General features: G+C 39.6%; 1 protein-coding gene across 7 annotated transcripts in view; it reads left to right on the plus strand.

Moving 5' to 3' along the window:
• The window catches only part of Tao (Serine/threonine-protein kinase Tao), a 330,915-nt gene that overhangs the window by 157,927 nt on the left and 160,682 nt on the right, over positions 1-12,306 (plus strand). The gene's annotated exons all lie outside the window — the stretch shown is intronic.

A 12,306-nucleotide genomic window follows, 5' to 3' on the forward strand; every position in this document is an offset into this window, starting at 1 on the left:
GGAAAGGCAATGAAAATATAACAAAGGTGTAGAGGTTATAAAGATAATATCAGCTCATGAGTGTTCTGAAATTTGGGACATATGAAAATTGAACGAGAGAGAAAGGCATCTACAGAAACAAAGCCAGGACCCTGATATATACTAGTAAGTCTATCAGAAAGATGGTGGCCAGTTTTTCCAAAGTATTGGAGAGGACAAGAAGAGCAGGAAATAAAATAGACACTGCAAGTGTCAGTGGCAGAAAGAGAAAACTACCCTACTTTACCCCCCCCCCCTTTTTTTTTTTTTTTTTCAAAATTTTAGTAAATTCCAATTAGAGAGTCAAAAATAAACAATGCAGGCATTCCAGGCCTTAAAGCTTTTCTCTGTTCATTAACCATGTTCTTAGGCCCCTCCTGTATAACATTTTTACCCCCGTTTTGAATCCATCATCACACAAAAAATTTAAGTTTTACTCTTTTTTTTTGGATAATAAAATATAATCAAGAATGGTTGGTCATTGTTCAGGCTGTCTCAATAATCGAAGCAGACCTATTAAAAACCCTTAGAACAGACTGACATGGGTTGGGGGGGCCCCCTACCCTCCATCAGGAAAATCACAAAAAAAAAAAAAAATCCATCACCTTAGTCTTATTTCAAACTACGGTGGAACCTCGGCTTATGAATTTAGTCCATTCCATGACCTTGTTCATATCCTGATTTGTTCGTATGCTGAGTCAATTTTCCTCATTTAACTTAATAGAAATGCAATTAATCCGTTCCAGCCTCTCAGAAGGCATGACAAAATAATGCTAATATCAACTCTACGGCTTAGTTATCTATCACCATTCATCTAATATGTCATAATAAACAATATTAATAACAAAGAAACATGATATATACTCTAGAGTGAATAAAATAGGCCATAATATGGCAAGTGATACCGACACCGGCAGCGGCAGAAAGCATCTGCCGTTTATTCTCCCACTCTAGTATCTTCTCAGTCCATAACCCCACACCTAGCTTGTGTTTATCTATGATTAGTGGTGAGGTTGTCACATAACCACAGGTGTGGTCAAGACAGATGTATATACGTATAGGTGAAGACGTGATCACTGTGGCCACAGTGGTGGTGGTGGTGGCAGTCAGCTGCCTCACTCTATGCTGCCACCTTGTTTGTTTCTCTAGCCTTTTTCATAGTTTCTAATTGCTTCTTGCTGATTGTACGTAAATACTGTCTCCTTGGGTGAGGTATTGTGTAAGAAATTTGTACAATATAAGACAAAATTACACATCCCAAGGGTCTACTGCGGTCACTCAGAGTGGCGCACCTCCTCTTCCTTGTGACCCTTGAGATAGCCGTGGTCTAGCTGTACCTACAGCCACCCAGAGGGTTACCAATTTGTATTTTGAAGCATTTGGCACAAAAACATGAAAAAAAATTACGAGATGTCTAAAAATGACAACATATTACTATTATTATTATTACTACATGAATTATATTGTATTATTATTATTGTTATAATTTTTATTAATATATACATATAATTTATTATTTATTTATTTAGGGAACTGGAGCAGAGATCCAATTCCCTAGATCAAGAGCCCATCACCACGTATATACTACTACTAATAATAATTATAATAATAATACAATATAATAATGATAATACAATATAATAATAATAATAATACAATATAATAATGATAATACAATATAATAATAATAATAATAACAGTAAGGAGAAACTTCAAAAGGCTGCCAGTAGTTGGCACCACTATCAGCAAAACATTGGTAACCACTACTAGTATACTTTTCACTTGCCTAGACTTAGTCTATAAGTATTAGGTTAAGTCTGCCGAAAGTGCCTTGGCATGATGGTGGCTTTCATTGCTCCAATTATGATATGTAAACACACACTGTAACCTTTGTAAAGAAATAAATATTTATTTATTTATTTAACCCTTTGACTGTTTCGGCCGTATATATACGTTTTACAAGCTAGTGTTCTGGACATATATAGTATACGTACTCTATAATTCTAGCGGCTTCAAATCAAGCAGGAGAAATCTGGTAGGCCCACATGTAAGAGAATGGGTCTGTGTGGTCAGTGTGCACTGTATAAAAAAAATCCTGCAGCATGCAGTGCATCATGAGAGGAAAAAAACAGCATTTTAATCCAAAGACTGTGTTTTTGGATTAAAATGTCGACTTTGAGGTGTAATTTTCCTATAGTATTTATGGTTGTATTCTCGTTTTCTTGGTCTCATTTGATAGAATGGAAAACATATTACAGAAATAGAGATAATTTTGATTAGTTTCACGATGAAAACGACCTTGAAATTGAGCTCAAAGTAACAGAAATGTTCGATTTTTACCAATGTTCAAGAGTAAGCAAATCACACCACACATCCAGTAGACATCAACTGGGGAGTCTAATATTCTTTCACTAGTGCACTAATATTACAGTGGTCCCTTGATAATCATAGGGCTCGAGAGTCGTAATTTTCGGAAATTGTAGCGATATTTTCGTCAAAATATGGGCTCGCTAATCGTAGATTGACTCACAAATAGTAATTCGTCCGGGACGCGTACTCACGCACTGAGCCAGGGCGGCCTCCCTTCCCAGCCAGTGTGACATTGTTTACCAGTGAGCGACAGTCCCCTCACTTGCTCATACGAAATATTTCATAATAGTACAGTGGACCCCCGCATACTGTTGGCATTACATAACGTTAAATCCGCATACCGATACATTTTATCGCTAAGATTTTGCCTCGCATACCGCTAAAAAACTCGCTCAACGCTGTTCGTCCGAGACGCGTCTAATGTGCGGCCTGAGACAACCTCACATGTTCCGCCGGTGGCATTGTTTACCAGCCAGCCTCCGCAGTAACATCCAAGCATACAATTGGAACATTTCATATTATTACAGTGTTTTTGGTGATTTTATCTGCGAAATAAGTGACCATGGGCCCCAAGAAAGCTTCTAGTGCCAACCCTACAGCAATGAGGGTGAGAATTACTATAGAGATGAAGAAAGAGATCATTGCTAAGTATGAAAGTGGAGTGTGTGTCTCCGAGCTGGCCAGGTTGTATAATAAACCCCAATCAACCATCGCTACTATTGTGGGCAACAAAACGGCAATCAAGCAAGCTGTTCTTGCCAAAGGTTCAACTGTGTTTTCGAAACTGAGATCGCAAGTGATGGAAGATGTTGAGAGACTCTTATTGGTATGGATAAATGAAAAACAGATAGCAGGAGATAGCATCTCTCAAGTGATCATAAGTGAAAAGGCTAGGAAGTTGTATGAGGATTTAATTAAAAAAATTCCTGCAACTAGTGATGATGTGAGTGAATTTAAGGCCAGCAAAGGTTGGTTTGAGAGATTTAAGAAGCGTAGTGGCATACATAGTGTGATAAGGCATGGCGAGGCTGCCAGTTCGGACCACAAAGCAGCTGAAAAATATGTGCAGGAATTCAAGGAGTACATAGACAGTGAAGGACTGAAATCTGAACAAATGTTTAATTGTGATGAAACAGGCCTGTTTTGGAAGAAAATGCCTAGCAGGACCTACATTACTCAGGAGGAAAAGGCACTCCCAGGACATAAGCCTATGAAAGACAAGCTTACTCTGTTGATGTGTTCCAATGCTAGTGGTGATTGCAAAGTGAAGCCTTTATTAGTGTATCACTCAGAAACTCCCAGAGCGTTCAGGCAAAAGAATATCCTCAAGGCTTTGTGTGTGCTGTGGAGGGCAAACAGTAAGGCATGGGTCACTAGGGACTTTTTCTATGACTGGTTACGTCATGCATTTGCCCCCAATGTGAAAGATTACCTAACTGAAAAGAAATTAGACCTTAAGTGCCTCCTGGTGTTAGACAATGCCCCTGGTCATCCTACAGACGTGGCAGAGCGACTTTATGGGGACATGAGCTTCATTAAAGTGAAGTTTTTGCCTCCTAATACCACTCCTCTCCTGCCTCCCATGGACCAGCAGGTTATTGCAAACTTCAAAAAACTGTACACCAAAGCTCTGTTTGAAAGGTGCTTTGTAGTGACCTCAGAAACTCCATTGACTGTAAGAGAGTTTTGGAGAGATCACTTTAATATCCTCAATTGTGTAAACCTTATAGGTAAGGCTTGGGAGGGAGTGACTAAGAGGACCTTGAACTCTGCTTGAAAGAAACTGTGGCCAGAATGTGTAGACCAAAGGGATTTTGAAGGGTTTCAGGCTAACCCTGAGAGGAGTATGTCAGTTGAGGAATCCATTGTGGCATTGGGAAAGTCCTTGGGGTTGGAGGTTAGTGGGGATGATGTGGAAGAGTTGGTAGAGGAGGACAATGAAGAACTAACCACTGATGAGCTGCTAGATCAACTTCAACAGCAAGAGGCCAGACCTGAGGAAACTGGTTCGGAGGAGGGGAGAGAGAAATTGAAGAAGTTGCCTACTTCAAAGATTAAGGAAATGTGTGGAATGTGGCTTAAAGTGCAAACCTTTTTTGATGACAATCACCCTAACACGGCTATTGCAAGCCGTGCTGGTGACTATTACACTGACACTGTTGTGAAACACTTAGGGAAGTCATAAAGGAACGAGAGGTACAGGCAACTATGGACAGATATGTTGTGCGACGGAAGTCCAGTGACTCTGAAGTTGGTCCTAGTGACATAAAAAGAAGGGAAGTAACCCCAGAAAAGGACTTGACACCTCAAGTCTTAATGGAAGGGGATTCCCCTTCTAAACACTAAGACTCTCTCCTCCTCCCATCCCATCAATCATCACCAGATCTTCAATAAAGGTAAGTGTCATGTAACTGTGCATGCGTTTTTCAGTTTGTGTGTATTAAAATTAATATTTCATGTGGTAAAATTTTTTTTTTCATACTTTGGGGTGTCTTGCACGGATTAATTTGATTTCCATTATTTCTTTTGGGGAAAATTCATTCGCATAATGATAATTTCGCATAACAATGAGCTCTCAGGAACGGATTAATATCGTTATGCGGGGGTCCACTGTATTCCATTCATTTTAGTGCTTGCAAGTACTAAATAAGCTACCATGGCTCCAAAGAAAGCTAGTGCCAAGCCTTTGGTAAAGGTGAGAAATATGATTGAATTTAAGAAAAACATCATTGAACAATATGAAAGTGGCGTACATGTGGCCGAACTGGCCAGGATGTATAACAAACCCTATACAACCATATCTTCCATCATGGCCAAGAAAAAGGAAATCAAGGATGCTGTTGTTGCAAAGGGGGTAAATATGCTGACAAAAATGAGATCACCAGTACTCGAAGAGGTTGAGAAGTTATTATTGGTGTGGATAAACGAGAAACAATTAGCAGGAGATAGTATTATGACGTCGATTATTTGTGAAAAGGCTAGGCAGTTGCACGATGATCTGGTAAAGAAATTGCCTGAAACTAGTGGTGATGTGAGTGAATTTAAGGCCAGCAAAGGTTGGTTTGAGAGATTTAAGAACTGTACTGGCATACACAGTGTGGTAAGGCATGGTGAGGCTGCCAGTTCGGACCACAAAGCGGCTGAAAAGTATGTGCATGAATTCAAGGAGTACATAGAGGCTGAAGGACTGAAACCTGAACAAGTGTTCAATTGTGACGAAACAGGCCTCTTTTGGAAGAAAATGCCAAAGAGGACCTACATTACTCAGGAGGAAAAGGCACTGCCAGGAAACAAGCCTATGAAAGACAGGCTGACACTCATGTTCTGTGCTAATACTAGTGGGGATTTCAAAGTGAAGCCGTTACTAGTGTACCATTCTGAAAATCCCAGAGTACAGTGGTCCTCCGCTTTTCGTAGTTCCCGGCAATCGTAAAATTCGCCAATCATAGAGGTATTTTCGTATAAACATGGACTCACTTTTCATAGGTTGACTCGCGAGTCGTAGTTCGTCCGGGATGCGTACCCACGGCGTGAGCCAGGGCGGCAGCCAGTCTAGCATTGTTTACCAGTGAGCGAAGGTCCCCTCACGTGCTCCAGCAAAATATTTCATAATATTCCATTTATTTTAGTGCTTGCAAGTACTAAATAAGCTACCATGGCTCCAAAGAAAGCTCCTGGTGCCAAGCCTGTGGTAAAGAAGGTGAGAAATACGATTGAATTTAAGAAAACCATCATTGAACACATATGAAAGTGGTACAAGTGTGGCCGAACTGTCCAGGATGTATAAGAAACCCTGCACAACCTTATGTTCCATAGTGGCCAAGAAAAATGAAATAAAGGATGCTGTTGTTGCAAAGGGAGTAACTATGCTGACAAAAACGAGATCACCAGTACTGGAAGAGGTTGAGAAGTTATTATTGGTGTGGATAAATGAGAAACAATTAGCAGGAGATACTCTTATGACTGTTTATTTGTGAAAAGGCTAGGCAGTTTCATGAAGATTTGGTAAAGAAATTGCCTGCAAATAGTGGTGAAGTGAGTGAATTTAAGGCCAGCAAAGGCTGGTTTGAGAGATTTAAGAACCGTACTGGCATACACAGTGTGGTAAGGCATGGTGAGGCTGCCAGTTCGGACCACAAGGCGGCTGAAAAATATGTGCATGAATTCCAGGAGTACATAGAGGCTGAAGGACTGAAACCTGAACAAGTGTTCAATTGTGACGAAACAGGCCTCTTTTGGAAGAAAATGCCGGAGAACCTTCATTACACAAGAGGAAAAGGCAATGCCAGGACACAAGCCTATGAAAGACAGGCTGACGCTAATGTTCTGTGCTAATGCTAGTGGGGATTTCAAAGTGAAGCCATTACTAGTGTACCATTCTGAAAATCCCAGAGTGTTCAGGAAAAACAATGTCATGAAGAGTAAATTGTGTGTGTTTTGGAAATCTAATAGTAAGGCATGGGTCACGAGGGAAATTTTCGTCAAGTGGTTCAATGAAGTGTTTGGTCCTAGTGTGAAGGAGTATCTCCTGGAAAAGAAATTGGATCTCAAGTGCCTGCTAATAATGGACAATGCACCTGCTCATCCTCCAAACTTGGATGACCTAATTTTCGAGGAGTTTGGGTTCATCACAGTAAAGTTCTTGCCCCCCGAATACCACTCCTCTCCTCCAACCCATGGACCAGCAGGTTATTGCAAACTTTAAAAAAAACTACACAAAAGCAATGTTTCACAGGTGCTTGACTGTGACCACAGACACTCACTTGACCCTAAGGGAATTTTGGAGAGAACATATCAGCATCCTCCACTGCATAACCCTTATAGGTATGGCTTGGGAGGGAGTGACTACCAGGATTTTGAACTCTGCCTGGAGAAAATTGTGGCCAGATTGTGTTGACAAGAGGGATTTTGAAGAATTTGGGACTGACCCTAATGAGCCTATGTCTGTTGTAAAATCAATTGTGGCACTGGGGAGTTCCATGGGGTTGGATGTGAGTTTGGAGGATGTGGAAGAATTGGTGGAAGACCACAATGAAGAGCTCACCACTGAGGAGCTGCAAGAGCTTCAGCAGGAAGAGCAACACATCGCAGCTCAGAATCTTGCTGCAGAGGAGGAGGAGGAAGAGAGATGGAAGAAGGTGCCTTCTTCAGAAATTAAAGAGAATTTTACTATGTGGGGTAAGATGGAAAGCTTTATGGAGAAACATTACCCTAACAAGGTTGTTGCAAGCCAGGTTGGCAACATGTACAGTGACAAAGTCTTGAGCCATTTTAGGGAAGTGTTAAAGACACGCCAGAAACAGAGCTCTCTCTACAGTTATTTTGTGAGACAGGACTCCAGTGACTCTCAAGGTGGTCCTAGTGGCATTAAGAAATAGAGAAGAGAAGCAACCCCAGAAAAGCAAATGGTACCTGAGGTGTTGATGGAAGGATTCCCCTTCCAAACTATAAACAGTCCACTCTCTCCTCCTCCTCCAGTCTCCCATACACTATGAAGAATCTCCAATAAAGGTAAGTGTTATGCTGTTAATGTTTCATTCATCATTTCCCATTGTATTGTTTATGTACTACATGCATATTTCATGTTAAAAATTTTTTTGTTTTAATACTTCTGGGTGTCAGGAACAGATTAATTGTATTTACATTATTTCTTATGGGGAAAATTGATTCGTAAATCGTAAATTTCGTTTATAGTAACGGCTCCAGGAATGGATTAATTACGAACAACGAGGGACCACTGTATTCAGAAAAATAATGTTATGAAGAGTAAATTGTGTGTTTTGGAAATCTAATAGTAAGGCATGGGTCATGAGGGAAATTTTCATCGAGTGGTTCAATGAAGCGTTTGGCCCTAGTGTGAAGAAAGAATTACCCCCTGGAAAAGAAATTGGATCTCAAGTGCCTCCTAGTAATGGACAATGCACCTGCTCATCCTCCAAACTTGGAAGACCTAATTTTTGAGGAGTTTGGGTTCATCACAGTAAAGTTCTTGCCTCTGAATACCACTCCTCTCCTCCAGCCCATGGACCAGCAGGTCATTGCAAACTTTAAAAAAAAACTACACCAAAGCAATGTTTCAAAGGTGCTTGAATGTGACCTCAGACACTCACTTGACCGTAAGAGATTTTTGGAGAGAACACTTCAGCATCCTCCATTGCATAACCCTAATAGTTACGGCTTGGGAGGGAGTGACTACCAGGACTTTGAACTCTGCTTGGAGAAAATTGTGGCCAGATTGTGTTGACAAGAGGGATTTTGAAGGGTTTGGGGCTGACCCTGATGAGCCTATGTCTGTTGTTAAATCTATTGGGAGTTCCATGGGGTTGGATGTGAGTTTGGAGGATGTGGAAGAGTTGGTGGAAGACCACAGTGAAGAACTCACCACTGAGGAGCTGCAAGAGCTTCAGCAGGAAGAGCAACAGATCGCAGCTCAGAATCTTGCTGCAGAGGAGGAGGAAGAGAGATGGAAGAAGTTGCCTTCTTCAGAAATTAAGGAGATTTTTGAAATGTGGGGTAAGATGGAAAGATTTATGGAGAAACATCACCCTGACAAGGCTGTTGCAAGCCATGTTGGCAACATGTACAGTGACAAAGTCTTGGCCCACTTTAGGGAAGTGTTAAAGAGACACCAGAAACAGAGCTCTAATGACAGTTATTTTGTGAGACAGGACTCCAGTGACTCTCAAGCTGGTCCTAGTGGCATTAAGAAACAGAGAAGAGAAGTAACCCCAGAAAAGCAATTGGTACCTGAGGTGTTGATGGAATGGGATTCCTCTTCTAAACTGTAAATAATCCAATCTCTCTCTCTCCTCCAGTCTTCCATACACTAAGAAGAATTGCCAATAAAGGTAAGTGTTATGCTGTTAATGTTTCATTCATCATGTCCCATTGTATTGTTTATGTACTACATCTATATTTCATGTAAAAAAAATTTTTGTTTTAATACTTCTGGGTGTCAGGAACGGATTAATTGTATTTACATTATTTCTTATGGGGAAAATTGATTCGAAAATCGTAGATTTCGATAATAGTGACACCTCCAGGAACGGATTAATTACGATAAACGAGGGACCACTGTATTTATACTGCCATTTTTACAATAATGCAGTTGTCTGCATAACAGTAAATCTTCTATTTTTTTTGTGTGAATAAAAAATAAAAATAGAAAGCAAGAGTAATATAAGAGGGGCCTGGAGACGTGACTAATGAACAGAGGATATGTTATTTTAGTGCCAAAAATGTCCGAATTGTTTATTCTGGACCCTATTTTGAAATTGGCAACCTTTTTTAATTTTTGTGAAATTGGCCAAATAGCCAATTTCTGACCACTTTATTGGGTAGTTGAAATCAGTAAATTGGTGGTTTCTTGTACAGTGGACCCCCGCATAACGATTACCTCCGAATGTGACCAATTATGTAAGTGTATTTATGTAAGTGCGTTTGTACGTGTATGTTTGGGGGTCTGAAATGGACTAATCTACTTCACAATATTTCTTATGGGAACAAATTCGGTCAGTACAGTGGACCCCCGCATAATGATCACCTCCGAATGCGACCAATTATGTAAGTGTATTTATGTAAGTGCGTTTGCACGTGTATGTTTGGGGGTCTGAAATGGACTAATCTACTTCACAATATTCCTTATGGGAACAAATTCGGTCAGTACTGGCACCTGAACATACTTCTGGAGTGAAAAAATATCGTTAACCGGGGGTCCACTGTACTGGCACCTGAACATACTTCTGGAGTGAAAAAATATCGTTAACCGGGGGTCCACTGTACTCAGTCGATAGAAAAAATGTTGTTCTAAAGAAATAGCTATGAGTTTGGTTGACTGGAACAATGGAATTGGCCGTAAATAGGGCTCAGTCGGCAAAATCGCCTATGCGTATATATCGCTGAGATCACTAATTTCGCGGGAGTGTAATTCCATTAGTTTTCAATCAAATTTCATACTTTTGGTGTCATTACCATTGGGAAAAGATTATCTATCATTGCATAAAGAATTTTTTTTTTTTTCCCAAAAAATTTTTCGACACCAGGAGAAACTTCAGTATTTGGGGTTGTGACAGTCAAAGGGTTAAGGAACCTCCCTTGAGGGGGAAGTTCGCATCCTGAAATTTCCTTCATATCCAGAAACAAAAAATCGACCAAATAACGGTTCGTATCCTGAAAAATTTGCATGGTGGGGCATTTGTAAGCCGAGGTTCCACTGTATTTCTGGTGTGAAGGTAACCAAAATCATGTTTCACTGGTGTGTTTTCCATTTTATCAGTTGATATTAAGAAATAGCGAATGAAACCATAAAAAGTACACTAGAAAACATCTCAGGATTACTATTTTAAACTAAATACAAAGGCAGAGGTTTGCTTTCCCTATCATTTGCTGTGTGTGTGCAGGATTTTTTTCTCTGCACTCACCACACACCCAGTCTCTCATGTCTAGACCAAAATTGACCTCTCACAGAATATTTGAGGGTACTGGGCTTAAAACATTGATCTTTGTGAGTGACATTGGTGTCAGTAACGTAGATCTTTGTGGGAGACAGTGAATGAGTTAAAGATGCCAACCAGTATTGGGGGGGTATGGGCCGAGCTGATTCCTGCGTGTAACCTTACTGTTGTGACGGTCATTAGACCAGAGGAAAATAGGGACTTAGTGTAACAAACTGGGTGTATTCAAGTTGAGTAATAGGTAAGGGTAGGCATGGCATGTTCCAGATCGAGCAGAAATTAGTTCTTCATACCTCGTTACTTAGTATAACAGGGATTGAGTTCATCTTGTGTAAAAATTTAATTTCATTTTTTAATGGGTGTGTCTGTAAGAGATTCAGTGATTCATTTTAAACATGCTAAGGTGGTAATTTCTGTTGAGTGACTTTTCTTGTTAATGAGTTTGGCAGTAGAGGGACTTGACTGTGCTGTTACTATGCACAAAAGTTTATTGTAACTGCCTACAATATAAAGGATTCAAATTTAAATCCAGAACAGCCAAAACTCAGTCAGTAAGCAGAATAAAAAAAATTGTTGTATCTTTCATCTGGAGTCTTAGTAGATAGTCTCTTTACTTCCCGTGTGTGAACAACTTTTTTTTTTTTTAATACACCGGCTGTCTCCCACCAAGGTAGAGTGACTCAAAAAAGAACCACTTTCACCATCATTCAATCTTTTACTGTCTTGCTAGAGGTGTGCAAATGATACAGTTCAAATGAACCCTCCAGTCTGCAGATATCCCCACTCCTCCTCCAGAGTGTAGGCGTACATTTACTTGAGGCCATTGTATTGGTAAATTATTTCTGCATAAACTATAAACTACCGATATGTTACACAATAATAAATTAATTGGGAGCAAGAACATTCATACCTTGGTAATGATGTATTTTCAGTAATTTTCTGTTACTATTTAGCCAGTTTGTGAGTATAGCATCCTGCAACAAAATACTGTCAAGTAAGCTGTAGATTAGCATTTTGGTTTCATGGAAACATGTACATAGGTTAGGAAGATACACTACTTTATAAAACTTAAAAGAAAATTTTCTGGAACTATTCCTTCTGTTAGAATGAAATTCTTGAGATAGCTCAGCATTACTGATAAATTTAAGAAATCTTCAGCAAAATCTGTTGGAAAAGTTAAAAAAAAAAAAAAAAAAGATTGTGTAAGACCCTCCCTATGTGATTGTTGTAGTAAATTCTGTGCATATAATTTTTTTAATACACATTTTATGCGGATACCATTAACTTGTATACTAATCATTAGTGATGTCAGCCTTTTGAAAATTTACTAGTTGCTTTTACACTCAGTTGTAATTTGAATAAATACAGTGGCATGGTATTTATATATATATCAGTAGAACAGTGAAGAAAATTATAAGTGTATGAGGAAAGAAAAGTCATAAATGACTTACATAAAAAGAAGATT

This window comes from Cherax quadricarinatus, chromosome 18 (assembly GCF_038502225.1).
Source record: "Cherax quadricarinatus isolate ZL_2023a chromosome 18, ASM3850222v1, whole genome shotgun sequence".
In the NCBI taxonomy this organism is placed as follows: domain Eukaryota; kingdom Metazoa; phylum Arthropoda; class Malacostraca; order Decapoda; family Parastacidae; genus Cherax; species Cherax quadricarinatus.